The following is a 22189-nucleotide window of genomic DNA, read 5'->3' as shown; positions in this document are numbered from 1 at the left end:
TTCTGAACGATTATCTAGACTTCACAGACGTGACTTTGTGTTTTTTTCCATGCAGAAAATATTACCGTATTATTAAGAAAAAAAATTATTCTCCTGCAGAAGGGAGACTGTTTCGCAATTATTCTGCACTGTCACCTAATAAGTTAATAAATATGCCGTAAAGCTTGGATTTATTTTAATAGTATTTGTAGAAGATTTGATTTTTCTTAACCCGCCGAAAAAAGGATGAGAAGAATTAGAAAAAAAAAAAGAAAAAGCGGAAACACCTGAGACTATGTTTCGTTCTTAGTCATACTGTTGATGATGAGTGCCTCAAAACTTGGCTAGAAAAAGTTGTGCTAGAATTAATATGCAGGGATATTTACAATTTCTGTTTTTCCTTTATATTATTTTCTAATATACCATCAGTTTTATTTTATGGTATATGGATTTAGGAAATCCAAATAAGCACATTTTTATTCCTTTTGGATACTTTTTTAATCCAACACTACATGCAGATTATCGCACGAATTCCATAATAATCACCAGAAGCTGACAGTGCTGACAATCACAGTCAGTGGTATCAACTAGCTGCCACTTGAAAACAATCCCCGAGAGTAAAAAAACATTATTTAATTAGCAACACAGTCGATAGTATCCGATATGTTCTTGCAGGGTCGTCTTCAACTCCCTATGAGATTTTTCTAAACAATTAGAAAGTATCAAAGATTATTATGCTAACTTAAAAAATACTCGTTTATGAACAGAATATTTTACATTCCCTGTTTATATGAATAGTGACTTAAAAATATTATGTTACAAATGAAAAAAATATTCTAAATAATTTTACAGGTATCTGCTCTCTATAATCTGGCTTTTCTCTATGATTAGTAGATTTCGTAGCTATGAAAAAAATAAAATGATACAACGGGCACAGCATCATGACGACCACAACCACTACCATGATTCGACTGCAGAATGAAAATCATTTTTTTTAATTTGGAGAAAGAAAAGTTTTTAACTTACAGTTAACATACAATTATATTTTTTTGCGTCACATACGAACGTTTTCAGATTTTTCTATCGCCCCAAAGTTCAAACAATATTTTGAATGATTAAAATATTACCGCTCGATTGTTGATATTTATTTTACGTTTTTTTTTCAGCAGCGTTTGTTTTGTTTTTTTTTTTAAATTGGGCTGTTATTAAGGGTGTAAAAGAGCTTTTAGATAGATACCTCAATTCTTATAAAGCAGGGTACGAATCATCTTTAGAAATTAAAAAAATAAAATAAGCCTGATTCAATTAAAATTATCTCGTCCATTGTCTTTTGTAAAATCATTTGTTTTTGTTCATTTTCTCTCCTTTTACAGTAAAAATAATTGTTAAAATCTCATTATTTTTTGTAGGGTAGGTTCAAACAAAAATGTAAGTATAATTTTGTTTAATCATGAAAAGTATTATTATTATTTTATTGAATGTTTGATAAAGACAACAGGATTCGTCTTTCTATATTCATCGCATTTGCCAAAAGCGAAGTAATAAAGATAAACATTAATTGATTACAGCGGATATCAATGACAAACTAATGCAACTGTCCTGACGGATACTATACATTGGAGAAACCATATTCATGCCTTTAAATATATAAATATTTGGTTCGAACCTCTTAGAACTTAGCAAATATATGCCAGAAATATGTATATATATAAATATAAATATATACACACACATATATATACATACATATATATATATATATATATATATATATATATATATATATATATATATATAACTACTTCATTTATTCGCATAAATTTAATATATGAAAGTATAGATTTATGCGTAAACTTTAAGTATTTACTTCAAAAGTGCTCAATACATAGGTAGAGCTAGTTAGTAATTTATAAAATATATATGGCGATTAAGCTACACTGAATATTCTGCGTTTCATCCAACTATAGGATTCGTCCGGCTTATGTATATATGAACACACATTAGAATACCAAATGTATAGAGGAAGTTTAGATACATATAAGTCTTTGGACGTCTGTGTATATTTATACAAGTTTACCATGCGCTAAAATGCTATTAAACATTTAAGTATATATTACATTACATTTTTCACTAGCTATAGATATTTATTCATGTAAAAATGATGGATACATTTGTTTGTGCATGAAATATATATACATGAACACGGTTTGTCGAGCATGTATGTGTCTAGAATCATTTGTTTTAAGTTTTGCCGGTTATATGTACAGATATCTAAAAAAAATATTTTATTTGCTCATAGGCATCTCAAGTAGTACCTTTCCTATATTTAGGTCCGACCTAATTACTTTCAAGTACATTTTCCTTTGTAAATTGAGTTGTGTATGTTGTAATATATTGGTAACTAAAGATTTCCGACCCAAAAAGACGAAAAAGCTTGGCCTATCTCTGAATACCATTTATGTAAAATTTCAAATGTTACGACCACTGATTTTCTGAGTTATTTGGTAGAAACCGCAGATGACATTTTTATAATTTTACATCTATTAGGACCCCTATACATTTATTGTTTTGAGCTGAACTCAATTATTAAGTTAGATCCATGTCCAAGGAACCTATATCTAAATTGTCAAGTGTTTAGACCCAAAATTTTCGGAGGAGTTCGGTAGAGTTCTTAAAGGTCAAAATGGTGTAACTTTGACACCTTAACAGCCAAAATATCTTACCGAAAACGGATCACAAAGACTTTCCTAAATTTCAGTATCCTGTATATCAAATGTCGAGTATGTAGACTGAAAATTGACAGAGTTATTGCGTAGGAAAATGTGCACTCACAGACACACATACGCACAGATATATACATAGACACGTTCACTTTTATAGATATGATAGCATTTAAGCCTTGCGTTGCCCTGGTGTTTTGAGGGGTATGTTGAACAAAAAAAGTAGCGGACAATTTTTTTTTATTAATTTTACTCCTAATATGCCCCCTTAACAGTTATTGTTTGTGGCTCAAGTCAAGTTATTACGCAAGATCCATGTCTAAGGAACCATGTATCTAAAATTTAAATTATTTAGAACACAAATTGTCGTAGGACTTTTGTAGAGATCTCAAAGGTTAAATCGTTGAACTTTGACCCCTTAACAGCGAAAGTTCTGGGCGAAAACCGACCATAAAGATTTTCCCAAATCTCAGTACCCTGTATATCAAATTTCGAATCTGTACACTTAAAATTGGAAGAGTTATTGCGTAGGGAAATGTACACAGACACACAGACAGGTTCACTTTTATAGATATGCTAGCATTTCAGCCCGGCGTTGCCCGGGTGTTTGTATGTGTATGTTGAGAAAAAAAAGTGGTAGTAGAAAGGCAGGTTCCGACCGTACCTCAAAGGAGGAAAAGAACGCAGAAAAACCCTGACGTCTATGCGGTTACGACCACCATCAAACCGGAAGTGACATTTGTTTATAATAAAGGCTAGACAATCGAAAGGATGACTTTAAAAAATATCGGCGAAAACATCGACCCATGCCTCAGTAGAAAAGTGCCCAGTTTAAGGTGAATATATTAATGCTTTTACCCACTTTTTCGATTTTTGTAATCTGAAAGTTCGAACTTCAAAACGATACTGATCTTGAGAAACTCCGTCGCTTCTGTCGAAAGTGTTGGGCAGACATGCAGACATACATACATACATTTATATATTGGTAACTAAAAAGTTTCGACCCAAACCGATGAAAAAGCTTGGCAAATCTCTGAATACACTTTATTTAAAATTTAAAATGTTTAGACCAGAAAGTGTCCGAGTAATTTGGTAGAGACCGCAGAGGTCATTTTTTTAAACTTTGGTCCCTATTATGACCATTTAACATTCATTATTTTTGGCTCAAACCAAGTAATTAATTTAGATCCATGTCCAACGAACATATATCTAAATTTTAAAGTGTATTCACCAAAAATTATCTGAGGAGATTGATAGAGTTTTCAAAAGTCCAATCGTTGAACTTTGACCCATTAAAAGCCAAATTTCTGTCCCCCTAAAAAATTACACTTAATTTTCCAAATCTCAGTACCCTATATATCAAATTTCACGTCTGTAGACTGAAAATTGACAGAGTCATTGCGTTGGAAAATGTACACAGACCAACACACACACAGACACACAAATACACATATACTTTTATAGATATGTAGACTGGCACTTCATCCCGGTGTTGACCGGGTGTTTGGAGGTATATGTTGAACAAAAACAAAAGTGGTAGTAGGAAGTCAAGCTAAAACCCATCCACCGAAGGAGGAAAAGAACGGGGGGGGGGAACTGAGATGTATGCTGTTACGACCACCGTAAAACCGGAAATTACATTGTTTAAAATTAAGGCTATACAATCAGAAGAAGAAAATGACTTTCAAAAATATCGGAGAAAAAAGCGACCCTCCCCTGTAGAAAAGTTGCCAGTTGAAAGTAAATTCATTAATGTTTTTAGCCAATTCTTCGATATTTGTCGTCCGAAATGTCGGACTTTAAAACGATACTGATCATGGTAAAACCCGCCGTCTCTGTCGAAAGTTTCAGGCAGACATGCGTACATACATTTATATATTGGTAAAAAATGTTTCGACCAAAATCGATTCAAAAGCTTGGTCCCCCTCTGAATATCCTTTATGTCAAACTTTAAATGTTTAGAACAGAAATTTTCTGAGTAATAATGGTAGAGACCGAGAGTATCATTTTTTAAACTTTGACACCTATTATGATCCCTTAACATTTATTGTCTTGAGCTGAAATAAAGTTATTACGTTAGATACATGTCCAAGGAATGTATATCGAAAATTTTATGTGTGTAGACCCAAAATTGTCGGAGGAGTTTGGTAGTGTTCTCCAAAGTAAATGCGTTGAAATTTGACCCCTTAATCGCCAAATTTCAGGCCGACAACCGACCACATCGATTTTCCCAAATCTCAGTATACTGTATATATCAAATTTCGAGTATGTAGAATAAAAATTGGCAGGGTTATTGCGTAGGGAGATGTACAGACACAGAAACAGAGACACAAACACAACCAGACAGAAACTTCCACTTTTATTGATAGATTGATAGATAGATAAATAGATCGATAGATAAATGAAACAAAAATATATACGTGTACATAAATATATATGGAAACAATTTTGTGTTTACTGTAAGGTTTTTACACAAATAGTATTCAAATATAAATCATGTAGAATATCTGCATGAATATAATTACACGTAATAGTTTACTAAGGATGATCATCCCATAAGAAAACCGAAAAAACTAATAGGGGATTAATTAAAATTAATGTTTAAAAATATGCAAATTGGCTAGATCTTTGTAGTGAATTCAATTCCAAAATCTATATATAAGAAAATTGTTTTCTTTTTAAATAAATAGAAAAGATGTTTTTTTAATATGAATATAAATACACACAAAGAAAAACGAATTTATAGGAGTATATATATATATATATATATATATATATATATATATATATATATATATATATAGAGAGAGAGAGAGAGAGAGAGAGAGAGAGGAGAAAGACAGAAAGAAGTGTTTCAACCTGTTTCTATTTTAGGAGGTGGGCATGTTAATAACTACAACTCCAGCAGAATCTGTGAGAATTAGAACGCTTCATGTTTTTATAACTATATTAACTGGATCTCATCTGCACATCTTTCAAATTCACAGCAGATCACTTCAACATTAAAAAATCAAAACGGAAAATGTGTCCCCATTTCATTATTATGAACATTTGTGTAACCATTCCAAGAATATGTATATCTCCTCCTCTCTATATGTGTTATAAGAAATATAAGAAATGTGCATTCATCATCCTATCACCCTCCCTCTTCCCTAATATATGTTATAAGAATCCACAGAACTGTATAAAATTCTCCCTTTCTCTGTCTCCCTCATTACATGCCCCCGTTACTTCTTTAATATGAACCCCCACAACACAACACATAGTTCTACCTATGTATGGAACTCTTTTGAAGTAAACACTTAAACTTTTCGCACAAAATAATACTTTCGTATATTAATGAATGTGATTAAATGAAGTTGTCATATATATATATATATATATATATATATATATAATGACTACTTCATTTAATCACATTAATATATATATATATATATATATAACTGCTAATTATCAACGCGATGTTTCTATGTTCAATCATCGGCTTGAGAGAGTTGCTAGTCTAGCGGCACTGATGATTTGTCATACACGTAACAGGAGTGTTTGTCGATGAATACAAATATATTTTTATCCCTCTCTTGTGGTAGAGCACTGTCGTAAAAAAATATCACCCGCTACATAATTGGCTGAAAAATACGAGGCTCGCTGTTCGTTTATAAATAAGCGGCTTGAGCACTATAAAAATGCTGGAGGAACGTTTGTTTATAATAGACATTTAACGAGATTATTTGAACGCACCGCTCACGTGGGTCAATCGGTAGAACTTCAGACTATCAACGCGGTACTCCTATGTTAAATCCTCGGCTTGCGAGAGAGATTACTCAACCGCAGTGATGAGCTGTGACACAACGAGGGAGAACTGTATGTCAATGACTATATATATATACATATATATATATATATATATATATATATATATATATATATATATATATGTATATATATAAAGTAAATAACTATGTCAGTCCTTTTAAGCAACGCCTTACCTATTGTTAAGCTTTTTTCTGTTGACATAAAAAGTTAGTCAATTTAGCTCTAATGCGCAGATCATGATATCATGATTAGATACCTCTCTTAAACGTTCAAAAGCATTTAAAAAATAAATATTTGCATGCATTACAAAATATTTCCGGAGGTTAACGGTAGCTGAATGAATTAGGTACTTGCTAATGAATGCAGAGATGGTTCTGTTGCCGGGTTCTAATCTATCTACTTGTGTTACTCGTGTGACACCCTGCACTGGTGATTCCCGGAAGTATGAACCACTAGTTTCTATAGGTATTTAATATTTATTATATTATATATATATATATATATATATATATATATATATGCATAAAGTATACAGACAATTACTATAAAAGTATACATATATATGCATATATATGTGTGTGTGTGTATACAACAAAGGCTGATATAACAATAAGAGTAGATCATTTTAAATGTTGTAGATACAAAGTTGATTAAACGCCTCATAAAAAAAAAATTACATGTTTGTGTAAATGGTGTGTAAATTGAAACCCTGAATGCATTTAGGGTTTGTTACGTGAGGCATATGTTAACATATTCCACTCCATTTTATTCGAATTCGAAATTCTGTGCTTTTATTGTTTCTGTTTCATTGTAATGACGTGTTTTAATTGAATAAATATTTAACTCGTTTTGAAGGTCTATTATATTATACTATAGTATGTTATAGTATTACTATTATATCACATTCAATGATATAATGGTATTAATAAAAAGAAAAATAAGAGGAAGATATTACGATAGCGCGAATTGCTGGTCAAGATGCTATTAAGGGCAGTGAAAACTACACGAGGTCTTGGAAAGCATTTTGTCACCTAAATTCTAGGAGTTACGTTACTAGTAGTTTTTAGTACTTCAACTGTTGTGTTCCTGTTAATAATACCTAGCGAGTACACAAATAAATATAATAATAATAATAATAATAATAATAATAATAATAATAATAATAATAAAAAACGAATAATCATTATCGACCCAAAAATCAAAGGTAGAAAGTAGCAAAAATCGGGAATAGGCTAGTAATGAGAGTTTAATACAGAAGTAAGGTAAAAGTCCTTAGATGATGAAATAGGTATGGAAGAAGTCAATTTCTACCGTACATCAGAACAAACAATTGCAGACCCAGCGACACTTATCGTCCAAAGAGGTTAGCTTTACAATGTAGCCCTCAGTTTCGTACAACTAAAGACAAATCATGTACAGACGAACAATAAGCAAAAATAGGAATTCCAGATACAAAGGATTGCAAAACTTAGAAACAAGACACATTAAGACCGGAGTCTATAAGACAACATACCTTAACGAAAATGAATTTGCTGAAGTAGAAAACATCAGGCAATTTATGAACGAAAACAAATAAATCGCCCAATCTAAAGGAATCAACAGGTGATTAAACTAAAAGCTGGAAAATAGAAGGTTAACAAACTCCTTTCGTACATTTCAGTAGATACTATTACAGGCCTTAACAATTTAATTCATGTAGGTGATAATATTGTAAATATGGCCTTTAAAGTAAAAAACAAACGAGTGAAAAAGAAAAAAAGATCCATAAAATATGGGCAAGGAATTTGTGGTTAAACCCCTGATTAATAAACTAAAGTTAATAGTCGAAACGAGTAACAAACTGTAAACAGCTAGAAGAAGATGACAATTCGATTGGAGGCACAACAAGAAAGAAGATGTGAAAGAAAAATAAATGGAGCACAGGAAGCAAGATTAAGAGAGTACCGATAAAAACTGAACACTGTAAGCAAGACAGAATCTTCGAAAATGATTAAAGCCATTTCTACAAAAATGTAAAGGGAGGAAAAAAAAAAGGAATCACCGGACCCGACAGAAACTAAATGCTACTAGAGCCAGATTGGGACGAACGAAAGAATGATAATAAAAAGGCAGGATGGCTGAAAGCAATGAAATAAGACCCACATAAAATTGAAGTCGGACAGTGAATACAAGTCGCCAGGAAACCCTAAAAACAACCCTACGAAATATGGTCAACTGGAGAACAGCAAGTCATGAGGTAATATCCGCTTATTTTTTAAAAAATCATCACAATACATGAAAGGCTAGTTTTACGGCTGATAATTTGCATCAACGCAGCAAGTACCAGCAAAAATAGCCAAAGATAGAACCACACTAGTGAAAAAAGGTACAGAAAAAGAGACCATCCCTAGCGCCTACATGCCTTTAACACGTTTACCTGCAATGTTGAAAAAACAAACTGCACAACTGAGCGAACAATTTTATCATTTGTTTCATAACCACAGACTACCCCAGAGGAAAAAACATCCTAAAAACGATAGACTATTATACATGATAATAGGGTAACCGAGAATGCACAAAATATCACATAAGATAATCAATTTGATAGAAAATTAAATGAAATAAGAGAGGTATGATATTACAGCTAGTGGGCAATACATAACTGAAAATAAAATTCAACGACAGATCTCCCAAGTTAATTCTCTATCACCATTATTTTTCATTAGAGCAATGATTCCCTAAAACAATATAGTAATTATATGTCAAGCCGGATACAAGTTCACTAACACAGAATGATGAATGCTCAACCTTATGTAGGTAACTGGCCTAAAAGTGACTGCAAACCAAAGAGAGAAGGTGGAACGTTTATAAACACGATCAGAATCAAAAACCACGATATCCGAATTGAATTTGGTATGAAAATTGGGTACGGTTGGCCATGAGTACGGGAAATTTGAAAGCAACAGAAAGTATAGTACTGCGCATCCAAAGGGAGATGGTGCTACAAGGTGAACAAGATAGCTAGAAATACTTTAGATAGTAGAATCCAACACCATCAAAACAACAGACAGGAAAGAGAAATTTGAGAGGAATACCTCAACATGATGAGAAAACTCGAAATTAAACTACATTGTAGTACTTAATTTAACAATTAAACACCTGGGTAGGGAATTAGTAAGGTATTCGAAGCAATTTATAAGCTTGGCCGAAGAAGATCTACAGAATCAGGACAAGACGACAAGAAACTCATGACGATGCACAATGGACCAACTCCAAAGAATAATACTGACATACTACATTTGAAAAGGAGAGACAGCAGAAAGAGGAATTGTTTGTAATACGGTAATAATAACAAAACACACATTAGAAAACTACATATGGCAAACAATAGGAAACAGAAAACAATAATTTATGCAGCAAGAGACACGGAAGACAAAATAAATAAAAAGGGACAAGGAACAAGATGATGGATGAAACAGGTTGACAAAAATTAACCGCGGAAAACATATGCAAATTACTACAAAATGGATACCTAAAGAGGGAAACTGAATCACCCGAATAAGCTTCACAAGATAACACAATTAAAACCAACTATATAAAAGCAAGGATCAACAGGACAAAGAAAAACAGTAAATCAGACTATGCGGAAAAAGAGACGAAACAAAAACAACATAATAAGTGAATGCATCTAATAAAGAAGATAAAATAAGCACGATAAAGTAAGGAAGGAAGTTTATTTGCAGTTACACAAGCAATTGCATCTTTAACACGCGGACAAATGGAAAAAGCACAAACCGGCAACAGTACTTGAGTCACAAGATCTTATAAGGGAGTGAGTTGCAACCAATGAACCCATCCAAGCACGAAGACTCGGTGACGTAATAATTGATAAAAAATAAATGTCATATTATGGATTTTACCGTTTCAGCAGACTACAGAATGGACACCAAGGAGACTGATAAGCAAAGCAGGTAAATGACACTGCCGAGAAAGCTTCAATGAATCTTAAAATGAAGAAAGTCAAAATATAACTACGAATACAAATAGCACTAGGAATAATACCAAAAGAACCTTGAAAAAGGAATGTAAGAGGTTGGAATTGGAGGGGTATTTGAAGACATTAAACTGATTTTAATAATGAAAACTGTGAAAATATTAAGGAAAACCTTTGAATGTGGTGATTACAAGAGTTACAGGCACACTCCGTCACAGAAACGGCTACAACTGTAAAACATAAAATAACATTTCAAGGAATAATGAACAGTGAAACTGTATAATTGTATGATATCACACTTTTGTGTGTGTGAGTGACATCAAAAACGGATACTACACGAAATAATGAGGAGATAAGATGAATCGAAAGACTAAGGAGAGAAAACACTAGCCAAACATTTACTGGCAGTATGTAAAAAGCACGGAGACCTAAAGGAGGCTTATTACCACCCAAATGCAAGTGAAAACAAATTGTCACCTCGAAGGAGAAATGGGTGGTAAGAAGTTGCTGCCATAACGGAATTCCTTTTGCATAAATTACAAAAAGAGATGAAGAGAACAGGATGTCAATGCTACTTGTTTTCATTCTATATCCGGGGAAAACCACTAGTTGTTCTTAAAGAGAAATCTTTAATGATGGCTGGTGTGACTACACCCTGTGAGTTAGACATAAAAGAAATCATAAATTACCTTTAAATATATCAATGGCTTTAGCATAAGACTGAGAATTTATCATGTACGGTAGGATGCAGTAAGACACGACCATCAACACACACTATATACACATGTTCCATTTTGTTTTCTATCTCTCTCTTTCTTTCTCTCTACACACCCACCCGCACACGCACACATATATACACGCACACACACACACACATATATATATATATATATATATATATATATATATATATATATATATATTAGGGTAGGTAGATTTTGGAACTGTACAAAGTGGCATTTGAAGAGAGTTGCACAATAATGTCAAAAGTTACCACAAGAAATATTTTTCTTTAAAGTTTGTATTTTGTTGAGCATTACAACTTTAATACCAAATAAATTCGGATCTTAATTCCGGTATCGGTGTCACTCCGGGAATGTATCACTTAAATAAGATCCGAGTGGTAACAAACAAAAGCAATATAATACATTACAATAATAAATGTATTAAAGTTTATTATTCCGTATTTTTAGAGATATAAAGAAAATATCAAAAATAAAAAGTAAGTAAAACGTTATAATATTTGATTTGCTATAAAAATATCTATAAATATGCAAGTTTTATTTGTTGGGCAATAATAGAAAATTACCGGTTTAAGTTACGACCGTATGCGTGTTTATGTTTGTTTAATTTGTTAAACTCTTGAATTATTTCTACACGTTACTTTCTCTTAAAATATCGCTCAAATATTTTATTAAAATAAAATTGAATATAAAAATCCATATATATAATTATTCTGAATTACTTCTATTTTAAAAAGATAGTACTTAGTCATTAAACAAATATATTTACTTGCGTGTGCGTTCGGGTTTTCATTTTTAATAAAGTGTTGAATTATCACGGCACCTGACTCTCTCTTTAAATGTAACTCATATCTTTCATTATACAAGACTTAAACTTAAACTAAACTTTAATATAAAAAACATAACATATATACTTGATTTGTTTCTGTTTAAAAAAATAATGTTTATTAATAAAATACTGTACGAGTCGAACTCATTTTTCGCTTACAAGCAGGTAAATAGCACTTCAAGTTATTGTATTTATTTCAAGTTTTATCAAATTTATTAAAAAAAGGTTTTTACTAATGCACTTATGTTACCCTGCTGAAATAATAATATTATTATTGAGAAAACTATTTAACATCGAATTTAATATAATTTTAAAAATAGCACAGTAACATAAATGCATAAGCACCACATTTTTAATAAATTTTTTTAAACAATTATTTGTATGATTTAATTCCTGAGTGTATTTTTTTAAGATACTTTAATCAAAATGTTCCGAAAATCTACAATAACAACTCGAAGTAAAAATGTAAAGGATTTTTCCAGTCTGTCTAGACCCTTAAAAAAAGGGGAGCCTCCAATTTACCGACAAATTATTCAATAGAGTTACTGTTTAGTAAATACTTATCCTCGCCGTTCGAATTTTACTATTTCCAAATTAATAACAAACAAAGTCATGGCTATTTGGAAAGCGATGTATCCATGTTCACCTCTTTTAAGGGAAATGATTAATTTAAAAAAATGTGACTATACTATGTTTCAAGAAAGCCAAACCAATGAAGAGAAACTCTCTCCACACTTCCCAAAAGAAATTCTGGCTAGAAAAACTGGATTCACTATTTTATATTTCGTACTGTTCTTGCAATCTACAAGTTTTACGTTGTGATAACCCGCATGTAAAATGCAATAAAGAAATTGCCAGATTGAGCACATTATTTGCACCTGTCCTCTTAAACACTAGCTAAGTAATTTTCTATTTTATCCAATGTATTTGTTATAGAACCCTATATCCAAACCAATTTGTATATTTTAATGCAAACTGATTTTTATATTAATCTGTTTAGATGTATTTTTATATAAGTAAAATGTAATTTTTCAGTTGAGGCCCGTAAACACCGAAAGGATCAGAGAAGCAAAATAGGGCAGAAGGTCATTTTAAGCTTGGTCCCGTTGATAAAAGTGCTATAAAAAAGTAAAAACCAACGAGGATTTATAAAAAAATGTATATCCATCACCAACTCCTTCAACTTCAAATCATCAGAGTAATATTTCTTCAACCTTTTACTCATCTTCTCAAAGTGAAGAACCAGAAGAAGAATATTTGCAACCACAGAGTCACCTAAAAGGGCATTAGAGTCTTATCAAATTTCCCAGATATACTCTTGAGTTAGTCAGGGGGCATATCTTCTGATCTCTGATCCAGCCTTGCCAATGGCTTTATCTTGGATTTGCAGGCTATGGACCTTCTTATACCCAATATTAATATAATCAATACACTTATTGATAAATGTAAAGTATACAGGGCAAAAATTAAAGTGAAACAACTGCTCAAAAACATAATGAAAAAGTGTCAATCTGGTATGCATTGGAGTTGATGGGAGAATAGATTAGGATACATTGTTTTATGAAGAAATTTTGGATGGAAAATGGGCAAAAACTATGAAAAAATAAAGGGAAGAGAACACTATTTACCTTTTACAATAGATGCACCATATGAAAGTTAATATCTGACACAGAGTTCTTACTAACAGAGGTGCTACCGGTGTTGTTCATGCAGAGTATGTGCTGGACGTTTTGCACGAATTCAATAGTGAAAACAATATCAAGGCTATCCTTCTTGACAAAACTAATACCAGCACAGTCTGTAAAGGGAGAATGGTGAGACTTTTAGAGAAACAATGAAAAAATATATTCATATAATTGGTAGAATCGAACCCGAAGCCCTAAGGTGGAGTTGGAAAATAACATGTGAAATAAACATGACACGAAAACCGATCGGCCAGCAAGAATGAGTTACGGAAAGAATTTTGAATTTATTTAATTAAGAAGAGAATTCGGAGGTTCCCGCACTAAATGTCGTCAAGTGGAAGTCGCAGAGTTAAGATTTTGTGCGAGCGTTACGACGACGACATAGACGACGTAAGCAATAGTTATTCAGCAGTTAACATTTTATGCGAGACAGTTTTTAATGAGGCCAATAACTCGGTTTGTTTGTTTTTAAACAACTCTGGAGAAAAAGATCTCCCCATTTATTAACGGAGTGTCCAGACAAAAGCAATTGTTTGATATGACGTTTTATATGACGCTTAATATGACGCTTAAAAAAAACGACATTGCCCAAACGTTTACATCGCTTTCTGGAGACCACAGGAAAGTGCTGATTGGAGTCTAGTTTTGCTTTTTATTATACTGAAAAGCGAAAAATACACGCGACGATCTAAAATTCTGGGAAAAATAGCGCGTGAAAGTCGGACATATTAAATACACACGCGAACTTCGTTCGTAACTCTTAGATATTATCATTTAGACAGCATATACATAGTTTTAAGAAAGAATGCGCTGACTGAGAAATCCAGCCAAAAAAGGCTTTTACAGACGTATACAAAAAGCGAACATACATACACACATTTTCGCATTTATATTTATAGACTATCGGGGGGGGGGCCCGGCGTTGTCCGGGTGTTTGGAGGTAAATCCAAATCGGGGGGGGATTGAAACGAAAAAAAGCTTTGGTAGGTGTGTATTAGGATCGGACCCCAACCCTCGAGGCAAATTTGGATATTAAAGTGTGAAAAAACACATGCGACGTTAACAATTGGTCCACCGCGACATATAAACGGAAACACGTTTAAATTTAATTAATTACTTAGAATTTGCAGGTGCACGTTTTGATGTCTTAATGAGGACAACTTTGGCTATAAGGTTTTTATTTTATTTTCCCAAGATGTTGGGAGGGGCAGCTCCTCTTGTCCAATTTGAATAGCAATTATCTTATATAAAGAAAATACTTCCACATTGATCAAAGGTGATTGCTTTCGAACATTTCCGTTGATAGCGACCAGAAAAATACCGCCAGAATTAGTGTCGATTTTATTATACGAAAAATCCTAATACACATGCGGCGAGCAAACACTGTTTAATATTTATCTTCCCGAATAGAGCAAATTAAATAGACAGGAGCGATCCGTTGTTAACTCAGAGATATTATGATTTATATGTGATATAAAAGGTTTTAAGGAGTTATGAACTGACCAAGCGCTTCTCTGAAAAAAAGCCTTTCTTGGACATACACAAAAAGTGAACATACATTCACACATTTTCGCGTTTATATATAGATGATAAAATCCGAGGAAGTTGAACAGAAGAACTTTAAAAAGAATTTTGGCCATTAGGTAAGTAAACATTTATTCATATATTAATGGCTCAGTTATTCCAAGTTTTTCAAACATTTTAAAGATTTTTTCTAATTTCACCATAATTATTAAAGCACTTTACATTGAATTTTTTAATATTCAATTTATTTTAATATTTTTCAGGAGCGAGGAGTCTACCAATAAACGATTCAAATGAATTCCAAATATTAATTTTAATGCCACTCAGTGGACACGTTTAATAGATTTGATATCGTGTGTTATTTTTGAACCACTAATGAAGGAAGATTTTTCTGATTCTGAACTTAAGGAATCATTATATAATGAGAACAGGCTTGACTTGCCAGATTTGCCATCACATTCTCAGGGCAGTCAAGTAAACCATGGAATCATTACAAACTGTATATGGCTTGGAATCAAGACATCGACACATCACAGCCAAAGTTTTGAGTGAGAAATTTAGACCGTCATTTTTTCTGAGGCCTATTATATTGAGCAATTTCACTCTATATATTATGCTCTCTCAAAATAATGTTTTGTCTTTTCCTTATTTGTTTGTTGGTTATATTTTCACTTATAACAGAGAAATCAGTTTTAAAATATTGAAATATTACTGCTTAATTCATAACATGAAAATACAGTTTGCTAGTGCAACTCTATGATAAATGGAGAACTTGCCAATCGTCTCAACAAAAATAACCTCTTCATGACATGCAATATGCTTTTCACTCGGGGAGAAAAACAGATACTGTTCTAATTGTGATATCACACATAATCAGTGACTTTCTTGACGAAGGTTTCATTTTTAGAGGGGTAGCTCTTTGAATATCTAAGGCATTTGATGGGGTATAACACAAAGGTTCACTTCATAAAATCTCTAGCTATGGAATAGCTGGAACTGTCCTCTCAAAAATAAAATCCTTTTACTCTGATAGGTCTATTAAATTAGGCAGTAATAGGCGGAAATACGTAGTTCACAGTAATAATGCTGTCATGCACTTAAGATCCATATTGGACCCATCTGTCTTCCTTGTCTTTATCAAGGACTTCACAAACAATATTTTTCATTCATTTGTCGACATCTATGCAGAAAATACTACCATCTATGGCAACACTACAACAGCCGACAAAGATTAGAAGTTTTCTGATTCTCTCTCATCTGGCCTGACGTGTGCTGCAATGGGGTAAGTAATGATTGGTCAGCTTTAATACATCCAAAACAAACTGCTATCTTTTCACCACTAACGCTTATATCCCCAGTTTATCCCAATTGAATTGAACATCTCTTGCCTTGAAGTACCCTGTTTTGACAAACTTCTGGATCTCACTTTTACCCTGACTCTGAGTGAAATACCTACATGAAAGCCCTAACTACTCCAGGAAGTATCTCACTCCCGTCGCGATCATCTACCTGTACAAAAATCAAGTATGTTCTAAGAGTGAGTACTGATGCCACATCTGGGTTGGAACTCCAAAAACTACCCTTTCATGTCTTGACAGAATGCAGAACATTTACTTAAAAGTTGACCCTTATCCTAGAGTTTCCACAAAGCCGTGGCATGTGGTGAGCCTCACAGTAAAAAAAAAAATGAGAAGGGTAGGTGCAGATTTTAAATGTGAAGAATACTTATGATTTGTTATATTTATATTATTTTTATTATCACACAATTTTTTCAAGACAACCCTTGCAAAAAGCGAAGACTTTCAGTATATTTTTGTCTACGAATTTGATTCAGAACGCTAAAAAAACCGCATAAGCATTTGATCTAATTTTTGTATGAGTACTTATAAGTCAAGATATAACTAATGGTAAGTGCCATTTTTTAATATTCTGTGAAAAGTAAAACATCGACCTACCGTTTTATATATATATATATATATATATATATATATATATATATATATATATATATATATATATAGTTAAAAGAGTAATTGCGGACAAAGTCTGTCAATTTTTAAGATTTGTATTATTTTTAATTATTTCATCACGTATTTCAAGCTTTTATTAAACTCTTTTTAGATAATGTTTAGTTTTTTATAGTTTTTTTTTGTTTCTTAGCGAAAAGTTTATAGAATGCTTTTTTGCAGATAATCTTAGTACGATTAGCAGCGCATAAATGTAGTTTCGGGAAATGTCTTAAAAGATTGGACTAGATGTCTCCAAGGAGACTAGTTCAGGTTAATTTTCTAAGGTCAGTGAAGAATTCCATTTGGTGAAGTCAGTGTTCGAGGTGGATAGATGTGTCTACTTATTTATTTTTATGATCCTTGCTTTTTATATGTGAGTGTACCATTGCTTCCTTGTGTGTAACGGTGAGTAGATGTAAGTTGTGTGTATGGGTAAAAATCTGTGATTTATTCTCACATGTCCGTGTATTTGTGTGTGTGCGCTTGGCCTTGTGTATGTGTCTGTACGTATGAGACGAAGGAGAGAAACAGAGATCGAGGGAAATATAGGAAGTGGGTGTGCACAGGTGCGTGCTTGTGGCATTTGTGCGTGAATATTTTGATATCTTTTACTTATTTCGTGTGCGTGTGTGTATATGTAGGCGCATGCATGTGATTGCGCTGTGTTGCATGGGCTTATGTGTTCATATTTACTTATCTCCCTACGAGTTTCTTGTAAGACAAAACGTCGCTCTCAATATATATATATATATATATATATATATATATATATACATATATATATTAAATAGAATATAGTAATAAAAATTAAAATAAATATATATATATATATAAACATGCATACACATAGACAAATACACTTATATATGCACTTTAACATATATACATATACACGCATATATATACATACTTATACACACATATATATACACGCCCTTACATATATATGTATATATGTATTTATTAAAACTGTCTAAATCTAGATAGATTATTAAACAAAACGAACATATATATAAAGCAAATTGAAAAGAAATGATAAATAAAACTTACAATATATGTATAAACACACGTATGTAATTTCTTACACCAACATATGTACACACATGCATATATATATATATATATATATATATATATATATATATATATATATATATATATTCATATATATATATCAACGTACACCCCCACACAAAATATATAATATATACATATATATCTATATCTATATGTATATATATATATACATATATATATATACTTTTTTAAACAAGATTAAAACTACAAAAAATAGGTTGATAGCAACAGCTTGTGTATTTCATTGTTACTTACATTTATTTCATGACTATTTGGACAAATTCAAACAATATGTCGTTTGAAAATTTTCACAAGAGCAGACTTTCTTCAGACTTATTAAATAACCACACTTTAACAATGAATCATCAAGGAAAAGAAACATTTATAAGGAAAAGAAAACGACCGAGAAATCTTTACCTCTGTTGTATCTTTGCAAAAGTTTTTAAAGATTTATATATCTTCCTATTTTCGTATATTTATTTTAAAAAAATCAAACTAAATATATTTTTAAGATTTATATTTCTACTTATTTTTGTATCTTTATTTAAAAAAAAAGAATCTCAAACTAAATATCGAACGATGTTACCACTAATTACCTATGCCCATTAAATTAATACCATTCATCGATTTCTATATTTCTTTATTTAATTAATTTTTTTTAATATGTATCTTCGTATTTTTGTAATTTTTTTCCTTGTTTAATTTGTTTAATTTTTAATTTTATTATTTATTTTTTTTAAACCGAACTAATCAACTAAGTATAATTGTTACGAAACTACTGAAGTTTCGTATCGGGAACTTCTTCTGTTTATTTACAAAATTATCTGCTAGGTTATTGATGCGATTAAGGACAGGTCTAAGTTTTAAACTTATTCAATAATGAAATAAAGTCTAAACATTACATTATTTTTAGTTCATTTTAATTCTTCATTTAAAATTTAAGATGTTAATCTATGTATTATTTTTATCTTTTTAATTTTACATTTTTTTTATTCGACCTCCCCTGTTAAGATTTTCGATTTTCTGATAATTTAGAAAGAAAAGGAGATAATCCTGTAAGTCCGGAATTAAAAAAAGTAATTGGTGATAGTATATACCAAAAACATAATAAGTATTCCTAAAGATAAACGGAGAATAACCAGTGCCGTTCAGTGTATCTAATTTGGTAAATGCTTGATATTCATTTAAACACATAATAAACACGAAGTTGAGCGGCCTTGGTTTTTCCACAGAGTATCTGGACATTACAGCACTGGAAAAGTTTTTAGGCTTAGAAAATTACTATCAAGAATTCGTTCCATATCGCGCGAAGCTGGTCAAAGGTATTGACGAAAAGGTGAAATCTTGCACATGATGTGCACTAGCTTCTAAAGCGCCACTTATTCAATTTAACTCATGGCTCAAGGCTGACTACCCATGATCATGGATACTATGGTCTCATAGTAGCGGGCAACTTCTCTTAGTGCCCTGAATTCTAAAATGCAAAAGCCCAGCTTCATTATAAAAAAACTCTTCATGGGCCATTAGCATTTTTTGGAGTTGAAGACTGTTTTGTGTCAGATAACGGAACTCAGTTTACATCCGGGGATATAACGAGTTCATGGAGGACTTACGAATGGGCCGCATCACAACTCCGACTGACTCTGACAGGCCGAAATGTTTGTGGAAACTAGGAAGGGGCCTTTGAAGTAATCAAAGGGCAATCCATACGACAAATTGTTGCAAAACTTCTTCAGATGCCGCATAACGCCTAACAAGAATATACCCTCACAGATGTTTCTGACGAGAGTGAAGTTCGCGAGGAAAATACGACAAGTCTTCGAAAATTTATTGCCAAAATAGGTCAAACCCGCAAGAAGAAGTACATGCCTGGGAAAATAGTTTTTCGTCCTGTGTTTCCATCTTTCCATATAGGGTTTCTTCTAGTTAGGCAAGTTTTCCTTGTGGCGAATGTCAGGGAAATTTTTGTTCCCATTGATGTTCCTAGTATTTAAATGTATATATTGTTGTCGAACTCGAATAAATTATTATTAAGAATTATGGCTATACTTTCAATGCAGAATTATTTTATAAATATCGGATGTAGTAGTTTGTATATATTTGTTGATCCAGTAAAATATTGCTAAGTCAGAGCATATGTTTCTATAAAGCTTCTAACGTCAAATGTTACAGCTACCGTCCTGTTTTCTACCAGTCCATCGTAGGGGCACAAGTAAATGAGAACTTATGAGCAAATCCAGCGCCGCACACCCATATACATGCGTCTACATGTATATACACCAGCACACGAATCAAAACCCTCATGCACAAGTGACACGTCCACACAAAACGCACACGCGCAGAAACAAACTCCCTATTTTTCTCTCTATTTCTTACTCTCTCTTGCCAGCATACCCGCAATAACACATACAAATAGGCACGCGCGCACACACACAAACATCAATACACGAGAAAAGAATAACTCACAGATGTTAACCATGTATTCTCATACACCCATGCAGCTCCCAACTACTCACCCTTTAAAACATGCACGCATGTACGGACGCATCCATCAAAGGAAAAGACCATAAAATAACTGAACATACCCACCTATCCATCCCTTACACTTAGCTCAGTAAATGGGATTACCAATGATCCCATTAAATTAATCTCCAAACAGTCCCATGGAAATGTCTAGTATTACCTTAAAACACAAAGCAATCACTTGCGGTGTAAACTGAATTAAGATAATTTCCAAACGAAACTTCTATAAACCTTTCATTTATAAACACATTTTTAAATAAAAAACACCTTAGGAGAGCTCAATAAAAGCTGGAAATGCGTGATAAAATATTTAAAAATTCTTAAAAGAAATAAGTTTCCAAAAGCACACATATGTTGGCGGATAGACTCTTTTAATTATACATTTTCCTATCGTTGGAATATACATACAAAGAGCGAGAGAGAGAGAGAAAGAGAGAGAGAGAGCAATCAATATGGACAGGCGTTATGATTAGAGCCTCAAATGCATCTGTACTTACGATAACATTATTTTCACCAGATTACATTGGTACATATATATATATATATGTATATATATATATATATATATATATATATATATATATATATTCTCCGTTCAAATAAGCATTCTGTAGCAAGCAAAACTTGATTTTGCTATTTTAAATGTGCAATATATAAAATAATAATTTAATATTTAATTAATACAAGACAATCTCGCTCGCTAGATGAACAATACTATCATTTAAATGGAAATACAGTAATGTCGATATTGCATCGTTATTAATGTCATAGATAATTGTTTGAGATTGTTAGAAAGTTTATTATATATACATCAGCGTACATAACTAAGTGGAGAAAATGTTAAAACAAAATATTTGTTAGAACTGTGAAAAGCTAAAAATTTTTGCAACTAGTAGTTATTTTCACCCATAATACCATACTAAAATTTAAATCATTTGCAAAGCATAGAAACAGAATTATAATATTTTTTTGTATTAATTGTCAAAATCAGAACGTCAAAGAGTAAGGTACAAAATAGAGAAAAACAATGTAAACAGTATGCTATATTATTATTTTTATTTCTTTTAAAGATAAGCCTTACTTAGCCATTTTTAAACGTTGCATCACTTGGCACCTTTGCGAAACTCCAAAAACTTGATTACTCTGTGAGACGACCTGTTGTGAAGCTACACAAGGAAAAGTACCTCATAAGACATACTTTAAAGAAAGTGAAACTTTCCAAGAGTGTTGTAGCCACGGTTGTTTAATTCTACAATAATACTGATCGTTTAAAAAACAGTTCTTTCAAAACAATTATATCTTCTTTTCGAA

This window comes from Euprymna scolopes, chromosome 12, assembly GCF_053919585.1.
Source record: "Euprymna scolopes isolate OS-2025 chromosome 12, ASM5391958v1, whole genome shotgun sequence".
Classification (NCBI taxonomy): Eukaryota; Metazoa; Mollusca; class Cephalopoda; order Sepiida; family Sepiolidae; genus Euprymna; species Euprymna scolopes.
This window is presented reverse-complemented; position numbering follows the sequence as displayed.